At 38.2% G+C, this 18836-nt stretch overlaps 1 protein-coding gene across 1 annotated transcript in view; it reads left to right on the top strand.

Moving 5' to 3' along the window:
- Positions 1-12510: 12510 nt before the first annotated feature.
- The window catches only part of NAV3 (neuron navigator 3), a 602126-nt gene continuing 595800 nt past the window's right edge, over positions 12511-18836 (top strand). Inside the window, exon 1 of the mRNA XM_084957747.1 lies at positions 12511-12772. The gene's annotated coding sequence lies outside the window, so the exon portion shown is untranslated. The remainder of the gene's footprint in view (positions 12773-18836) is intronic.

The following is an 18836-nucleotide window of genomic DNA, read 5'->3' as shown; positions in this document are numbered from 1 at the left end:
GTCTACACAGCCTGTATAGGGAATGTGCATGGGTGGAAAAGATGAAAAAATGCTGCCTTCCCCTTGGGAGCAACTGTAGATAACCGTCTTCCACAGCGGGAAAATGAGGAAGATTTCTAAAACTTTCCTTAGTTGGCCAGCTTTCAGTGTAACTTCTATGGTCACCTTGGTAGAATGATTTTCCTTTTGCTCTTATAACAAGAAACAGCCCTGTGTTTCGAGTCTCCCCTAAGGGAGCCTGTATTTTCTAAATAACCAAGTCCATGTACAGACTAAATGTGAGAACCTGATCAAATAAAAAGATTGATTAAAGTGACATAATAAGGCCTTGCCCACATCACAATTTTATGCACATAATGAATGCTGTGTCATCTGGGTTGTGACCTGAATTACTGGAAATTATGTGTGTGTGTGCGTGTGTTTCGCCTCTCTTTGGAGCTTGGAAACTCCATTTCAGAACTATTACTGAAGATTGAATTGATGTCAGCCAGGAAACTGTAATTTCCTGTCACTTGGCCTTGAATTACTATGTTGGGTTTTCAGGCAATAAACAAATTTAGCTAAAAGATGCAAGCTTTTTTTCTACTTATCATTAGTACCTAAGAATATGAATGTTTCATACTCTTCCGTCTCCATTACAGCTACGGTTATTGGCTCAGAATCATATTCAAACCTCCTTGCATCCTTTTATCTTGAACTAATCAAGTCCCAACTTCCTGCTGAAAACCCATGTATGTTCTTTTAAATGTGGGCTGCAGAGCCAATTTATCTGATAAAGCAAATACCATTTCCAGTCTACAGAAATGAAGCAAAGCAGCCATGTTGCAAGGAACATAATGCTTTCCCTGCTGTTTTTATTTCTCTTGCGTATCACCAGTGGGAAAGATGAAGTTTTAGAAGAGTGTAGCTTATGAAGCATGATACAAGGCAGTTTTTTGAAAAGCACTTTTCCTGCACATGTGGTATCCAAGAGAGAAAATAGTTTTGTTTTACAAAACCTTTGAGATTTGTGTTATATTTGTGCTGACTCTCTGGTGGCCAGGTTCTGTGTTGCACCTGAAAAGGGATTTATTTATGGGGCAACAGTAGCACTAAGGCTCTGTTTCATTGTGTCGAGATGAATCAGGTAGAACATAAAGATTTCCTGCCCACCTCTTTGGTTGAGAGGATGAGCTGGGAACTCAGCTTAGGAGGAGGGGACAGGGCAGAGCCTTAAGCATCTTTTCTTTTCCTGATCTTAGAACAATCTCTGACACATAGGAAGCTCTGGGGGAAAATGTTATTAAAGAAAGAACCCCAAGGAAGGGGCCATGCTCTTGTGGTGAGAGTCTTGAACTTGCGCTGCGGTCAAGTCAGGCATATTCCAAAGCTGTTTGGTACCGTGACTGTGTCTGTCCACGGGAGATCTAGGCACCCTTTTTCCTGGTGCTGGATTGTACCAATTGCCTTGCAACACGTATGTCATTCCTCGCCCCCGTAAATGTCCTCCAGTTAATGGAACAACCAAAAAGAGCCCTTTCCTCCTGGCACATTATCAAGTGCCACCCACCTATAGGGAGGTGCCAGTCCTGAAGGAAACTATGTGTTATACTCTAGTTGGTTAGTCGGTTGATTTGTCTATTATTAATACTTTTACATTCTGTAACTTCTCACTTTCGTTGTTTTTCATAAATGTTTCTTATTTTTATTGTGGACTCTTAAGTATTAAGAAAAGCACAGCGAGTAAGTATAGAGAATACACAGAATTAACACTTCTTTTTTTTTTTTTTTTTTTTTTTTTTTTTGTCTTTTGTCTTTTGTTGTTGTTGTTGTTGTTGTTGTTGCTATTTCTTGGGCCGCTCCCGCAGCATATGGAGGTTCCCAGGCCAGGGGTTGAATCGGAGCTGTAGCCACTGGCCTACGCCAGAGCCACAGCAACGCAGGATCCGAGCCGCGTCTGCAACCTACACCGCAGCTCACAGCAACGCCGGATCGTTAACCCACTGAGCAAGGGCAGGGACCGAACCCGCAACCTCATGGTTCCTAGTCGGATTCGTTAACCACTGCGCCACGACGGGAACTCCAGAATTAACACTTCTATGTACTCAGCATCTAGCTTTGCTACGTTTTAACATCTGGCTTGAGAAATTTTTTAAAGACATGGAATCCTGCATCATTATCAAAGCTTCCTTTGCAGTCCTTCCCAGTCTCGTTTCTATGTCCTCACCCTGGGGGGAAAACAAAAATTACAAACCCTGCTCTCTTGATGTTAGATTTATTATCTCTCACACGTTTCTATGCTTTTGTCATGTTTCTGTATGTTTCTAACTGGTAGTTGGTATTTCTTAACATGATATTACACTCTGTTCTTGTGCAGCTTCCTTACTTGATGCATGATTATGTTATCAGTATTTGTCTTTGTAGATAGGTAGAGCTTTAGACTATTCATTTTAAAATCTATAAACCATGTAACACAAACATATGCCATAATTTACTTATCTGAATTTCTGATACTTGGATGGAGTATTTCTAACTTTTAATCAGTGCCAAGTGTGCTATAATGACCATTCTTATACATGTCTTTTAGTGTCTGCATTTCTTCCTAGGAATTCGATTGATGTGTCTGAGGATCTGATGACATTTCACTCTAACTAGTTAGCTGGCAAATTACTAACTATAGTACTGGCCATATACTAGCAGGACAGTTACCCACCTGCGATTCGTGAAAGTTTTAGTATTACCACATCTTTTCTAACAGTTGCTAGTGGTGACATATAAAAATTTTTAACAAATTGTCATCTGGAACATACTTTATCTCCCCAGTTTCTACTTTTCATCTGTTTTCATCTCATCCATGCTTGTAGGTGTTACCTGTTCATATAATTTGTTCCTTTTTTCTACTGGGTCTTTTGTCTTTTTTTGTAAGAATTCTGTTTTTAGTATGTACACGAACAAATACATATATGTAGTCAGCAAATAGCTGTTGTCAGTTTTATCTACCTCTTGTTAGAGTTAGCATTTTTTTTTTTTTTTTTTTTTGCTTTTTAGGGCCACACCCACAGCATATGGAAGTTCCTGGGTTCAGGGTCTAGTCAGAGCTGCAGCTGCTGGCCTACACCACAGCCAGAGCAATGCAGAATTCAGGCTGCATCTGTGACTTAAACCACAGCTCACAGCAACGCCAGATCCTTAATCCTCTGAGCAAGGCCAGGGATTGAACCTGCATCCTCATGGATACTAGTCAGGTTCCTTACTGCCGGGCCACAATAGGAACTCTGAGCATATTTTTATGTATTGTGTAAAAAAAAATTTATCTATTAATCTTATTTTTTTCCATGTAGCTAACTAGTTGTCCCAAAATCAGATTTTAAAATTATTTCTTTCCTCAATAAATTGCAACGAATAGTCTTCATGAGGGTGTGTCTGTTTCTATGTCTGAGCTACATATTCTGTTCCAGTAATTTATTTGTCTTTTCTGTTGCCTAATATCTCTATGTCTTAAATGTCCTTGTTTTATATATATCTTAATATTTATGAAAGTGTGCATTTTTCAAAATTGCCTTGCCTAGCCTTATCTTTTTGTTCTTACATAGGAATTTAATCATCCTTTTTAGTTACATAAAAGTTATAATTTGAAATTTTAATTGGAATTGAATTTACAGAATAATTAAAATATAACTGTTCTCTTTGTGATGTTGAATTCTCCTATCCATAAACATGTCATATATCCCTTTATATAGAAAATTTTCACGTTTTTCAATTTAAAATGAGATCTTTCTACCTAAAGATATTAATATACTTAATATATTTTTTATAGTTTTATTTTTATCTCTAAGTATATTATATTCTCTGTGACTCTTACTAATGGAATTGATTTTAAAATTATGTTTTTTTCACTATTTCTGTTGTTGTTACTGATATGAAAGCACATATTTTGTTGCTGTTTCATAAGTGATAGCCTTGTTTGATCTAAATTATTATTATTATTTTTTTGGCTTTTTTATGGCCACACCCACAGCATATGGAGATTCCCAGGCCAGTGGTCTAAACCGAGCTGTAGCCACCAGCCTTTGCCAGAGCCACAGCAACATGGGATCCAAGCCACCTCTGCGACCTACACCGCTGTTCACAGCAACGCCAGATCCTTAACTCACTGAGCAAGGCCAGGGATTGAACCCACAACCTCATGGTTCTTAGTCAGATTCTTTAACCACTGAGCCATGATGGGAACTCCTCTTCTAAATAATTTTAAATAAAATTTTCAAACTCTCCATATAACCAATAATATTATATGCAAATATTTTTTTACCTTTTCTATCCTTATTATTTTAATTTTTTTTTTTTTTATTATTTTCCCACTGTACAGCAAGGGGGTCAGGTCATCCTTAGATGTATACATCGCAGTTACAGTTTTTTCCCCCACCCTTTCTTCTGTTGCGACATGAGTATCTAGACATAGTTCTCAATGCTATTCAGCAGGATCTCCTTATAAATCTATTCTAGGTTGTGTCTGATAAGCCCAAGCTCCCGATCTTACCATGGTGATAAGTACCTGTGTATAAAGGTTTTTAGTTATATGGTTATAGACATTATTTTATTCCTGATTTTTAAGACACTTAGCATCACATACATGATTTTATATGTTTCGCTCCATTTGTCTTTATTTATAAGTAATGATTTGCATTTTTTACACTCTATATAAATGGTGTCATATTCTGTACAGTCCTCTGTTTGTCATTAGTATGATATTCTCTGCTCTAGCTATTTGGCTTCTTTCTATTCCATGATATTCTCTGCTCTAGCTATTTGGCTTCTTTCTATTCCTGTTTCTCTAATTTAAAATTTTCTTTTTATATTTAAATCATGAATGGGTATTGATGTTTATCAAAATGTTTTTAAGCATTTTTTTACTGCAGCCATATTATGCCAGTAGTTTTCTAGTATTTTTATAGTGGTAGGGTCCTTGATTAGATGTTACACTGGAGTCACAGCTCTGTGACTGGTTGGTTGGAGGGCAAGTGGAACTTCTGGCCCCAACTCTCTTTTTTCCTGGGGAAACTTTTCATCTTAACCCTTTCAGTTTGGGCCTGGATCCTTTTCTTTACCCCTTGGAAATATTTAGTTACGTAGAGATGACTGTTGACCCATGAACATTTTTTAATTGCCTGTCCACTTGTGGATTTTTTTCGCAGAATGCCTTCTGCAGTACTACACTGTCCACAGTGGGTTGAATCTGTGGACGTGGAACCATGGAAGTGGGGGACCAACTGTGGCGTTATACTTGGATTTTCTACTGCACAAGGGGTTGCTCCCTTCGCCCCCACTTTATTCAAGCGTAAACTGTATTGAACAATTCATTATCACAATTCAGAGCATGAACAATGGCCATTTCACCTCGAAGTAATAGTTAAAATTCCAAAAGAAAGTTCCGGTCATTTTTTAAAATGGTTTCCGGATCTGGTTTTATTACTCAGTCAGCAGTGTAGACAGAAACTGTTGATTCTTTGGCATTCTCTTTGACTTCAATAGAGGTCATAGATCCTGGGAAAAATATGTGAAATAAAGTGCACTTCTTTATTTTCTTCATTTGTAAACAAGAAGCGTCCAGGAAGCCTGAAAGGATATAGAGTTCCAGATGATTACAAATTCTGGTGGTAAACTGGGCTTTATTTTTGCCACGTGCATGAATTGGAACACATAAGCACAGACTCCCACCCACAGAGCAAAAGAAAGTAATGAACTACTGTTACAATAAAATGACTCATGTGAAGCCTCCAGATTTAGTGTTGAAAAAAAGAAAAGCAAATTGAGCACACACGTAATAACAAAGTGTCAGGAACAGAGAAAGCAAATCTCTGCTGATAAAGCCGAGTAGTAGTTACCTTTAATACTGTTGCAGGAGGGAAGAATTGGGCGTTTCATGGAGTTTTGGAAATGTTTTTTAATCTTGACGTGGTTGGTGGTTAACTGAGTGAATTAGAGGCTGTACACTTAAGATATTTGTACTTTTTGTATGCATGTGATGCCTTAATTAAAAAGAATGGCTAAAATACTTTCAGAGAGGGCTTGTTGCCTTTTCTAAACTGTAAATATGTTTTAATAGAAAGATAACTTTGAAACAACCTTTTCAGGTGTATAGGGTATTATAATTGGCCATTCACTAAGGTTTGAACTGTGCAGGTCCACTTACATGTGGAGTTTTTTCCAGCAAAGAGGTACTACAGTTTTACACAGTCTGCAGTTGGTTGAACCCATGGATGCAGAGGGCTGACTGCAAGGTGGATTTTCAATTGTGAGAGCATCAGTATTCTTAAAACCTCTGTTGTTGAGGTTCAGCTGGATTGGTTAGTGTTCTTACATTCACGTAGGCGTGTATGCATACATACATTTTATACGTTTTCATCAGAATCAAGAATCTCTTAATGAATGGCTACCAGTCTCCAGGTGTTATGTCATACCTTGGAGCTTTTGAGAATGTATGCAGGGGCTGACAGTCTAGGGCGGACGAGTAACTAGGTAAGCGTGATAGCATCAGGAAGTCTATAAATGCTAGTAGAACACTGGGGAAGACAGAGCTGACTCATCTAGAATAGGGTTGGAGGCATAAATGAAGTATAGCCTTCAGAGGGGATGCAGATTTGAGGAGACATTTTGAGAATGAGGGAAAATTTGTCAGGTGGACATGTGGCACTTACGGATGTGGTAATGCTCAAGTTGTAGAAGGACACATTGTCCTCAGAAACTCTCAGGTTTTTTGGTTTAACTATAAAAAAACAGAGAAGCTCAGAAGTGGTAATGCATGAAGCTGGAAAGTTAAAAAGGAATTGTGTTGGTGTAGCCTGTTCAATAACATATTAAGGCAATTTGATTTTGATTTTTTTTTTTTTTTTTTTTTTTTTTTTGGCTTTTGGGGTTAGAGAAGCATTGAAGACTTTTAACTAAGTGTCAGGATTGTGTTTGCATTTTTCAGGAAATTTTGGCAGTAGTATTAAGGTAATTTGGATCTTCCCTGGAGGTATGCCTTTGGTGCTTTTCTCAATTTATGTAATTCCATGAGTGATCTTCTCTTTTGACTGATGACTCTTAAAGCTAAAGCTAAATCTCTATTCCAGACTTCTCTCCTTTTTTTTTTTTTCAAACTTCTGAGTAGAATTTTTTTTCTGTCCCTGGATGGAAATGCGAGTTATTTCAAGTCTTGTTCACCTTTAGATAATAGAAGCTTTATGATCACTTTAGGTCACAAAATACATTTTAATTCAGAATTTAGAATATTTATTCAAATATATGTATGAAGATGTCATTATTCCACAGCTCTCCCTCTTCACCCAAATCGTCTGGGTACCAGTGCCCCTCCTTACCACATTGAGCTTGCAACATCTTACGTAACTGTAGTTCAGTGTCAAAGCCTGGAAATTGGCATCAGTGTAATCCACAGAGTTTATTCATATTTCACCGGTTTTATATACATTCCTATGTGTGTGTTGTTCCATGAAATGTTATCACATGTATAGATTCATACAACCACCTCTACGATCAAGATTCCATATCGTTCTCTTACTAGTAAATAAGACCTTCTTGTACTATGCCTTGTAGGCGCCCTTCCTTCTCTCTGATTCCTAACCCTAGGTAACCACCAGTCTCTTCTCCATCCCTCTTATTATTACTCTTATTATTGTCATCACCGTTGGGGCCCTATTCAAATATTTTCCATTGTTGCCTGTCCTTGCTTGAATTTTGGATTTTTTATATACAGTTATAATATAACAAGTACATTTTCCTACTCCGAGTTGCATTTCTATTTTATTATTGGAATATTCTGATGAATAAAAGTTCTTGATTTTAATTTAATGTTAATTATCTCTTTTTTCATTATGTGTAGTGTCTTTTGTCTCTTCTTTAAGAAAGCTTTCCTTAGATCATGAAGTAGTCTCCCAGAAGCCTTATTGTTTTGTCTACAATCCACCTGGAATTGATTATTGGGGCGATATAAAGGTCAAGTTTTATTTTTTTCCATATGAATATCGAATGGACCCAGAACATTTTTTTGAAAAGACACTTACCCCATGGCTTTGCAGGCCCATTTTTGTAATTCATCAGGTGGCCGTATGTGTTAAGAGTCCTTCTCTGGGCTTTTGGGTTCTAAACTTGTCTACCCTTGTACCAGTTATATACTTTTAAAAAAATCATATTTAATTAATAAACACATTATCCCAATGGTGATTGACATTCTTTATAAAAAATGACCCAATATTTACAAGTTTCAAACACATTATAGGTTCCACACATGGTCTAGTAGTGGGTATTAGATTCTTTTTTTTTTAATTTATTTCCCCAGTACATTCTTTTTTTTTTTTCTTCTGTACAGCATGGCGACCCAGTTACACATACATGCTTACATTCTTTTTTCTCACATTATCATACCTTTTTATTTACTGTTGTTTGATAATAGGTCTTCACATCTGGTAAAGTAAATTGTTGCAACTTGTTCTTTGTGCGTGTCTTGCATTTTCTTTGTCTTTTACATTTCCATGTATATTGTAGGAGCATCTTCTAGAGTTGTAAAAAGAAAACTGAAGATTTTGATTAGTAATGCACTGAATCTATAAATCTTTTAGACATGAATTGACATTTCTGTACTACTGAATCTTAGCTTATTAATATGTCATTGCTCTCAATTCATTTAGATCTTAATTTTTTGATGATATTTTATTTCATTGCTTTATCCTAAAGTTTTTAACCTCTTTTATGAGATTCAGCCCAAGATATTTGATATTTTTAGTGACAACATAAAATAGTATCTTTTTTTTTTCCACTGTGCAGCATGGGGACCAAGTTACACATACATGTATACATATTTTTTCCTCCCATTGTTGTGCTGCTATGTAAGTATCTAGACATCATTCTCAATGCTACACAGCAGGATCTCACTGTAAATCCGTTCCAAGAGCAACAGTTTGCATCCATTAACCCCAAGCTCCTGATCCCTCCTACTCCCTCCCCCCCCCGCAGTATTTTTTTAAAGTTTCATTTTCTTAGTATCTGCTGCTGTTATAAAGAAATGTTATATATTGACTTTGTATCCAGGAAACTTGCTAACTTTGCTTACTAATTCTAGTACTTTATCTCTTGATTCTTTAGTATTTTCTGTATTTATATCATTACATTTGCAAATAATAAGTTTGTTTCTTCCTTTTCAGTGCTTCCATTGCTTGCCTGCATCCTTCTCCCTCTTTCCCTCTTTCCTTCTGTCTCTTTTTTTTCTTTCCCTCTTTCATATTTTCTTCTCACCGCAAGGCTAGGACTTTAGGCACAATATTGAATAGACATCATGTTAGTGGATGTTTATAGGCTGTTCATGAGCAAATGGAAAGCCTTTAACTTTTCACTATTAAGTATGATGTTTACCATACATGTTTTGTGAATATACTGTCAGATAAAGGAAGATTACAAAAGTCCTCTTTTAGTCTTCATTTGTCTAGAGTTTTTTTCTCACGAATCATTGTTTAATTTGTCATATTCTATTTCTGCACCAAAAGAGATGAGCATATCATTTCTCTTCACTGTCTTGTTAATGCGGTGAATTACACCAATTGACGTTCAAATCTTAAACTAGTCTCTTATTCCTGGGCTGATACCAACCTGGAACTGGTGTGCGATTTATTTTATACTTTACTGGATTCAGTTTGCTCATGTTCCTTTAGGATGCTTGCTTCTGTGTTTGTTCATCGGTGAGACTGGCTTGTAATTTTCTGGATTTTAGTAGGCACCTTTTGTTTGCTTTATAAAATCTCTGATCTTCCCCATATCTTGAGTGCTTCTCTTGTGGGATTTTCTGCCTCAGGTAAGGATATCATCATCCATTTGCTCAGGTGCCCTTGAATCACACACCCACACTCAGGTCCATTCCAGTACCCGTTCCAGCACCTCCTCCCTTTAAACACCATATCACCCAGCTTCGTTATTCTTTCCAACTCCTCAGCTGCTGCACTAGTTCAGAATTCTGTTGTCTCTTTGATTGTTCTGATAATCCTTATAAGGTTTCTCTGCCAAAAATTTTGTTCTCTCCCATCTATTTTCCATGTTACAGTTAAGGTAAACTGGAGTTCCTGCTATGGCTCAGCGGGTTAAGAACCTGACACATAGTGTCCATGAGGATGCAGGTTAGATCCCTGTCCTCGCTCAGTGGGTTAAGGATCCAGTGTGGCCACAAGCTGCAGTGCAGGTTGCATATGTGGCTCAAATCTGGTGTTGCTATGGCTGTGGCATGGGCCTGCAGTTGTGGCTCCTATTTGACCCCTAGCTCGGGAACTTCCATATGCTACAGGTGCAGCCATGAAAAGAAAAAAGACATTAAAGTTAAGAAGAACTGTTAAAGTCAAGAATTCTTTTATGTTAATTCTTTCTTAAACATTTGCAGTGACCATTTATTGAATTTCTTAGAACTCCTCAGATTGGCTGTGTTTTATCTCTCACACCCAAACCTTTGTTCTTTCAGTTTCCTTTGCTGGTAACATTCACATAGTACACAAACCTGTGCAGCAGAGCAGAGGGGAAACCTATGCAGCAGAGCTGAGGGGGTGTAGAAAGAGCAAGGGTTGACCAAAGAAAGACTAGTCAGGAAATGGGTCAGGAGCTGATTTTTCAGACATTATCTGTCTGCTTTATCATGTAATTTCTGTTTGACCTGGGATGTTTGTGGTACCTGGAGGTGAGTTCTTAAAGGGAGCATGCCATGCTCGACCCTTGTGCTCATTTCTGGATAGTACAGTTTATGGGTCATGTCAAAAATAAAGTCTATTAAGTAAATAACCAGGGTGGTGAGGAATTGTTGCAGCCACTGGGGATGGTTAACGCTGCTAAGGTGATACTTGAAGAACTGTCAAATGAAAAGGGAAATTAAAAAGATTTTGTGTACATTGATGACTAGCAGGATATAAATAATTGCAAATGTGCAGAAACATTCAGGAATAGAGACTTCATCTCCAAATTAGGAAGAAGAATCTAAAGACTGGAACTGCCCCAGTATGGAAGGTGCTGCCTCTTGAGACACTGAGTTTCCTCTTGTTTGACGTATTAATGCTGTGGTTGGTCACTTACGTAAAGAGAATTTATATATTAGGGTAGTGGGTACAAGACTCAGACTGCATCTAAGACTAAGTAAATTACAGACTCGGGATGAGACACAAGAATCGGTAGTCTGTGAAGCTTCACAGATGATTCCAAAATGCAGACAACTTGACAAGTGTCCTGCATTAGGGGAAGATTTCAACGCTTCTGTGGTTTTCTTGCATCAGAAGTGCTTAGAAGAGGTGGAAAAACAATAATAAGAATAAGAAGAACAGCCAAAACAGAATTTGAAGCACTACCGTGTACCTTCCGAATTAGCAGGGTTGGGTGGACCCAGGAATCTGTGTGATTAAGGTGGATTCCCAGGTGATTCAGTTTTCTAATTGGGTTTGGGAACCACTGGATTATAAGGAGAATGCCTCGAGCATTCATAATCCAGCAAGGCACTTAATAAACTCATTAATGGTATCCCTGTGGGCAATAAAATATGCAATATGAAATAAGACAACTGTGTCTAGGACAAAGAATGTGTTTGGTATTCAAAGGTATCTGAATTCAAATTCTAGTCCTGCTATACTTAAAAGGCTTGAAAAATTTACTTACCCTTTCAACCTCCTCATCTCAAAATGGAGTAACATTATCATTTTATAGATTAATTTTGGAGTTTAAATAAAATTATTTATGAATAAGGAGTTCCCATTGTGGCTCAGTGTTCATGAACCGACTCGCATCCATGAGGATGCGAATTTGATTCCTGGCCCCACTCAGTGGGTTAAGGATCCAGTGTTACCATGAGCTGTGGTGTAGGTCGCCGACGTGGTTCACTCCCACATTGCTGTGGCTGTGGTGTATACTGGTAGCTGGAGCGCCAGTTCAACCCCCAGGCTGGGAACTTCCATATGCCACGGGTGCAGCCCTAAAAGTAAAAAAAGCAAAAAAAAAAAAAATTATTTATGAATAGTGTCAGTTATATTGGGTTCTTTCCTAAATTCTGAAGCTCTGTGAATACTGAAATTAATCAGTGGGACCCTGGAGCATATACATGTTTGGTGAGTGTCCGTGTATTCCCTTTTGAGTTTCAGCTTCAGTGTGCTTTGTATCCCTGATTTTAATATTCTCTTTAGTACAGGTATTATAATAGGTATTTTAAATCCCATAGGTTTAAAGAATAATGCCTTTCACTTGCTATTACTTTTATGTGAAATAGAATTCATGCATACATTTTTTTTTCGAAATTGGATGTTTCAGGTAAGAATTTTTCATTAATTGTGCTATGAAAGGCAGAGAATTAACTGTGTGCTTATTTTTTTTATCACAGGTTTACAGGAACTGCGTAATTATTTATTAAAATGGAAAACTGTGAAGAAAGAAGAAGATAGCAGTTGGAGTTAAAATTCCTGGATGAATATTTTGCTTTTGAGAAGTTAGCATTTAAAAACGATATGCTGATTTGGAAAGTCCTGGGAGTAGATTACCAAATTCATTTTTTCCATTCAATCAATGGATTTTTTAATCATCCCTTGGAGTTGATGAAGCTCAGAGACGGTGTGTGACGGGAAATGTGGCATGCCAGTGTTTTCCTAGTGATTGCATCTCGGATTAGTTTGCTGCTTTTTTGAAGAGATTCCATTTTGAAGGGTAAGAACCTAATGTGATGGATTTATCTTCAGAGATGAACAGACATGAGAAGAATCCAGTGAGTCACAAGCTAGAAGATCAGAAGAAGGTAATGCAAATCCATTTTCTTTTGCTTGGTCCTTTTTGGTTAGGCTTACATAGAATTTTGCAATGTAAAATGAATGTGCTTTGAGAGATAAAGTAACCTACTGTCTTATGGAGATGAATGCTGCCATATAGCCACGTGTTGCTGTGGGTCCGGATTTGATTATCAGTCTTCGGAATTCATCCATCCAGTGGGTTGGGAAAGGGTTCTGCTGTATGCGTTCACCCTTGACTTGAGTCTAGTGCCAAGCTGGCCTGACCTCATGTGAAGTTTGCTGAGACTGAAGGTGAGGTGTGTGTTCACCTTGAGAGCTCCCCTAAAAGAGAAAAAAAAACACCTACCTTAGAAGTTTTCTGAGATTCAGGGTGAGGTGTGAATGATGGAGCAAGTTAGAGCTCCCCTAAAAGAGAAAAAATGCCTAGTTCAGAAGCTGTAGCTTGCGTCGGAAATTCTGACTTCATGTCCTTGGGGGCATGTCGACTTCTCATTTTTATAGCTAGCCTGGAAACAGAGTCATGAGGCAACTATGAGCTTCTTTGGTTTGCCTCCTCCTGTGTGATGTAGGAGGAACTAATGGGAAATAACCAGCAAGACCTGAGCTAATATTTCTTAAAAGAACAGGCTTAGAGAGCAACTGAGGAGGAAGCTGGGAAGTGAATACTGAGGGTTGCATTTCAACCTCATTTTTTACCTTTTTAGAAACTCTTACCTGCCAAACCCTTACACTGTTGTGAGAACCAATTAGAGAGCGCTTATCAGAGGGGTCAGGATGGTTAGGGTTAGGGTTAGGGTTAGGGTTAGGGTTAGGGTTAGGAAACTTGCTCATGAGGAAATATATTATTTTTGTGGTGCTTTTATTGAATCTATTAGTACAAGAGAGGTGTGTGGGGACTCAGTGGCTAAGGCACAAAAGTGAAGAATAATGAGGTCATAGAAGGAAGATTTTTACTTAGACCTGGATCTGTGGGGCATGATTAAGGTTTGTTTTTCCATCTGTCTCACCTTTTACTTGTCACTTTGTGCTCCCAGAAGACAACCAGCTCTTTCACAGTTTTGGAGGGAAGACATTTAGAAAAGGCCGTAAAGAGTCCATAGCTTCTTAATTTGTTCTGACATTATGACCAGTGCCCCTAGAATGAAGGCTACAATGATCCCTTTGCATCGGTCCAGGCAGAAACAGGTGGATGGTTTTTATTCAGTTTGGTTCCTTCGTTGAGTTTACCTTAAGTAAATCTCAGAAAACGCTAAGTACTGTAAAATCCAAGATGCCTAGGATCAGTTGTCCATTCATGGTTGGATATAAATTTCTGCGCAAAGAACTGTGTTACCAAGAATGCTATTGTGTTTTAAATGGCTGGCATTTTTTCTTGCTATTGGCACGAAAGATATTAATCCAAAAGAGCTGGCAAGGTAAGTTTCCGTCTAAAGCATGCTCTTCAGTTTCTTTCCTCCTGAAGAGCAGTGTAACCCCTTTCTCTATGCCTGCGTTTAAAATGTCCTCCACGCTGATGATAATTTGCCTTATATACTGGGCGAGGGAGAGGGAAGTGGTTGGGTAAGCAACTAATACTGCCGAGTTCACGTTTGTGATAGAAGTCCTGCCTTTCTGGCAGGAAAGCAAAGTACCTCCACAAAGGCTATCCTTTCATTTCCTGAATGAGAACTATTTTCTGCAAATGCAGAAAGGATTGCAAGCTAAAGAATGGACTGAATTTTAAAAGTCACTTTGAAAACTTCTTGAATGAGGCCTTAAGCAATGGTTTGTAATGCTGCTTAGGTGCCCAGATCAATTCACAAAGGATTGTTCAGCACATAAAGAACAGAAATAGAGTTTAGGCAAACTATGGAGATACACGATTCTGTTGGGGGGTGGGGGACCAACAAAAAACAGCTCGGTGGTGTGGGATGAGATAATCCCCACTCCACTGAAGGCTCACCTTCTCGTTGGTAGGGAGATAGGGAAGGGGTGAACATTTTCAGTGAGTAGTATCAAGATGGCAAATGGGATTCTAATGATTTCCTGGCCACCCAGTTGGCGTAGACATTGGCAGTGAATAAGCCAGAAACTCGGATGTTGATTGATCCATTGATCAATACTTAAGATTCAAATTTGTTAAGTGTCAGCGGGAATACCCAGTCTCAGTGACAGTTTTGTGGGTCTGTATTAAGGAGAAGAATGAAATACAGCACCATAAATCTTGGCGGACTAAGCTCTGGGCACAGCTCTGACGCCACACAATTGCCAGTAGAGATTGTAAGACCATTGGTGTAATTAAGTGTGTGTAGTCCTTTGTGACGGATTAATTTAACAGGCACAGTGGTTCACATCAGCGAAATAAAATGCATTCCTTCTGACCTACAACTTGAGAATCCAGAGGTGAAACATTGATTTGGTTTTACTAAGAAATGTGGTCTTTCCCCACATTTGGCGCGTGGTAGACATTCAAAGCAATGTGCACTGGACTGGCTTGAATATAGGTTCCTCTTCTGAACTCTGCACAGCTCATTTCTTGTTCAGCCTATAAGTAGCTCACTAGCTTTTGTTCTTAATTTTAAATATGCGGATTTGTACTAATTGTGCCCTGTTTCTAAGTGGAAACTTTTAGGTCGCTGAGCGTGCGAATGTGTGAATCTGTTTTCTAGTGCAGTAAGTAGGCGGATGTCGGTGAAGAGGTCGTTTGTGGGGTGCTCACTATACACAAGGCACATGTTTGGACCTTACTGACTTATTAAGAAAGTGTCTTCTGACAAAGATAAGCACCCTTTCTCCTCCTTAATATCTTTGATCCTGTAAAAATAATGGCCAAGAATATATATACTAAAAAAAATAGACACACTGTTATTCAAAATTAAAGCGTTCAAAAGTGTGTGTGAATTCTTGGGCTTCCTTTTAATTAATGCCTCATCACCTTACTTAGTCTGAACAGAGGAAAACATACTTGAAAGTTAAAAAGGCATCATCTGGGCACATTCTGCATTGAAGTCTGCTCTTCATTATGCGCAAACCAGAAATGTGGATCTTAAAGAGGATGAGAATACGTCTGAGAATCTCAGATCAGCTCGGATTAGTGTAGGACTAGGTGGAATTCAGTTGTCTTTTTGATTCCTGTGGTTTTTATCAGTAGGACTTTCAGTTACGATTGGCCCATAATCCTGCTTGTGGCATTCAGCTTGGAATGTTCCAGATGGGAAAATTATGATGGCATCGCAAAGCTCCTGAATGCCCATAATGAGGTGTTTATTTTTGGAAACTTTACCTTTTGACCCTTGCATGCTTATTGTTGCCAGTTAAATTGGTATATTGCTTTTGACTAGTTGTATTGCTTTGTGGCATTACTTCTGCAAAAGCCCTGGGAAGAATGAAAGCCCTCTAGGTACAAATGTCACTTCTGTGTAATTAATTGTGACCTTGGACCGAAAAGCACAGCTTGGTAGATTTTACTGTCAGTCTAATTGTAGCAGTTTGCCATTCAGACAGCCCTGGGACACTGCTTCATTGCTCCATGAGTATTTTGTGTATTAAACCAAACCATTTGTCATAGTTAGCAATTTACTAGATACCGCTAAGAGTAGCAGGATACACATTTTGAAATGATGACAATTAAACACAATAAATGTAGAGTTGGGAGTTCCCATTGTGGTGCAATGGAAACGAATCCAACTAGTATCCATGAGGATGCGGGTTTGATCCCTGGCTTCACTCAGTGGTCGGGGATCTGGCATTGACGTGAGCTTTGGTGTAGATTGCAGACATGTCTCAGACCCCATATTGCTGTGGCTGTGGCTGGCAGGTGCAGCTCCGATTCGACCCCTAGCCTGAGAACTTCCATATGCTATGGGTGCAGCCCTAAAAAGCAATCAGTTGATCAGTCAATCAATCAGTCAATCAATCAATATAGAGTTACCTGTAGGAATTATTTTGTTTCTCTGTTCTCTAAATCAGAAAGGGATGAACAGCATTTTTTGCACATTACATGAAGATATTTGCTTTTATGGAATTGTACAGGATTGATGCCATCTGTTTTTCACTTCTGGAAATCATGCCTCTTACATGTTAGTATTGTTTTTACACTGCCCTAAAAAAAACTCAATGTAATTTCCAACACATCATGTCTTTCTTTCTAAGCGATGACAGTTACTTCAGAAGTGACATACTCTGGGTATAGTCTGAGACATGGAAAATCATGGAAATGCGAGAAATGATTGTATTTATTAGTAGAAAAAAGGAATTCTGATTTTGCGAGGCTATGTTATGGGCAGCCCCTTTGATATTGTGGGGCTTAAAATCAAGTTTAATTGGGATGTAGAGAAAGCATCGTCTGTAAGTGACAGAGGGTGCTTCATCACTGTCTCTGCATAGACTGGTTTTGTTCTTTTTTTTGCAGTTGATGTTATATAGAAGTGTGATCCAGGTGTGTATCTGCATATGACTGGGTTAGACTATTCTAATAATTTTACTGAAAACCTTACCCAGTTATGGTTGCCGATGCTTTATAGAGTAAAAGTACTTTATCAATTTAAAGCTTGTCTCATTTTTACCTTTTTTTTTTTTTTTTTTTGGAGTGTGCTGATACTCTTACTTTAGACTTCATTTGCAGCATTTTTTTTGCAGTGATGATAAATAACATAGCCTCATAGAAGAGTCAGGAAGTGTATTGGGATTATTCTCACATGTGTTGAAGACTACTTGAAATTGTGTATATTGTAAACTGATAAAGTTCTGTCTTCTTAAGAGAAAATATGGAGATCAATCACTAAAGAAGAGAGGCTTAGGACAGATCCAGCCCCTGCATTCTTTGATATTCGTGAAGGTTGGACTTTGAACTTTATTTTCATAAATCTGTATGACTTCTTTTTTGTTACTGTGTATGATACATGTTAAAAGGACCATGAGGAAGGTGAGGTTTCTGAAGCAAAAACCACATCATTTATTAATCGTCCAATCCTGAAGTATGACTGCTAATATGAATGGATTATCTCAGGATTTCTTGAGACAGGTCATCCATTTACTGGTTATGAAACGTTCAGTTTTTAAAATATAGTTGATCTTTTATTAAGACTTGGCTTGAACTATGTGGGTCTGCTTAGGTGCACATTTTTTTCAGTATGTACCTACTGCAGTATCACATGATCCATGGCTGGCTGAGTCTTTAGGGGCAGAACCTCGGGTAGGGAGTGTGAGTGGAAAATTATAGGTGGATTTTGGACTTGCAAGGGCATCGATGCTTCTAACGATGCGTCGTTTGAGAGACAGCTGTACATTGAGCAGCACTTTTGTACCATTATTATATTAAGGAAACACCAATGTGAATATCAAGCTCACAAAGAAAACAGTACTGTCACATCATCGTGATGTTGGTTAAGACTGCCCCGAACTTCTCCCTCTGCCTCGTCGTCGTCTTTTATAAAAGGATGCTCTCAACAGCCAACTCTCAGGCACTTGATCTGGAGTTCTCTATGGATGAATTAGGTAAGGTGAGGTCTTTTCCTGCTCAGAAATGATCCTAGAATCTTCTCTTTCAAATGCAAACTTGGATGGACCCTCCTTTAAAACTTCCTCTGCCGTATGTATTATTGATGTTCCTCAAATAGACTTCTGTAAGTTTGTGTGGCCACTTGCCTTTTTGTTTCTGATAGCATATGTTTTCGGTGTAAACAGCCTGGGATAACAGAAAGAACTGGAAGTAGATAAAAGTAAACACTGAATAGTGGTGTTCCTTTGTTCTGAACTACACCGTGTTCCTTTTCCTAATTGGCGGATTGAAGATGTCAGTGGATATAATGACCATATAACCTGCATATAGATGAACAGACAAAGCAGATAAGCCTGAAATATATGATACTTGAATTAAATATGTTTTGAACATTCCGAAGGCAGAATAATACTGCACTTCGTATATTGTAAATTGTTATGGTAATTAGTTATCATAAAATATCTCAGTGTTAATTTTACTAACATAAGGTTTAGTAAGGTTTAATTCCTGTTTTTTTTTCCATACGTACCTTCCTCTGTCTTAATGTTAGTATGTGTTATTCAAGCTTTTATTATTTCATGAAGGAATGACTG

Source organism: Sus scrofa, chromosome 5, assembly GCF_054392235.1.
Source record: "Sus scrofa isolate SSC_HxYL_T2T_F1_AM1 chromosome 5, Sscrofa_HxYL_maternal_Yorkshire_Landrace_v2.0, whole genome shotgun sequence".
Classification (NCBI taxonomy): Eukaryota; Metazoa; Chordata; class Mammalia; order Artiodactyla; family Suidae; genus Sus; species Sus scrofa.
The sequence above is the reverse complement of the archived record's forward strand: the minus strand, read 5'-3'. Positions and strand labels throughout refer to the sequence as shown.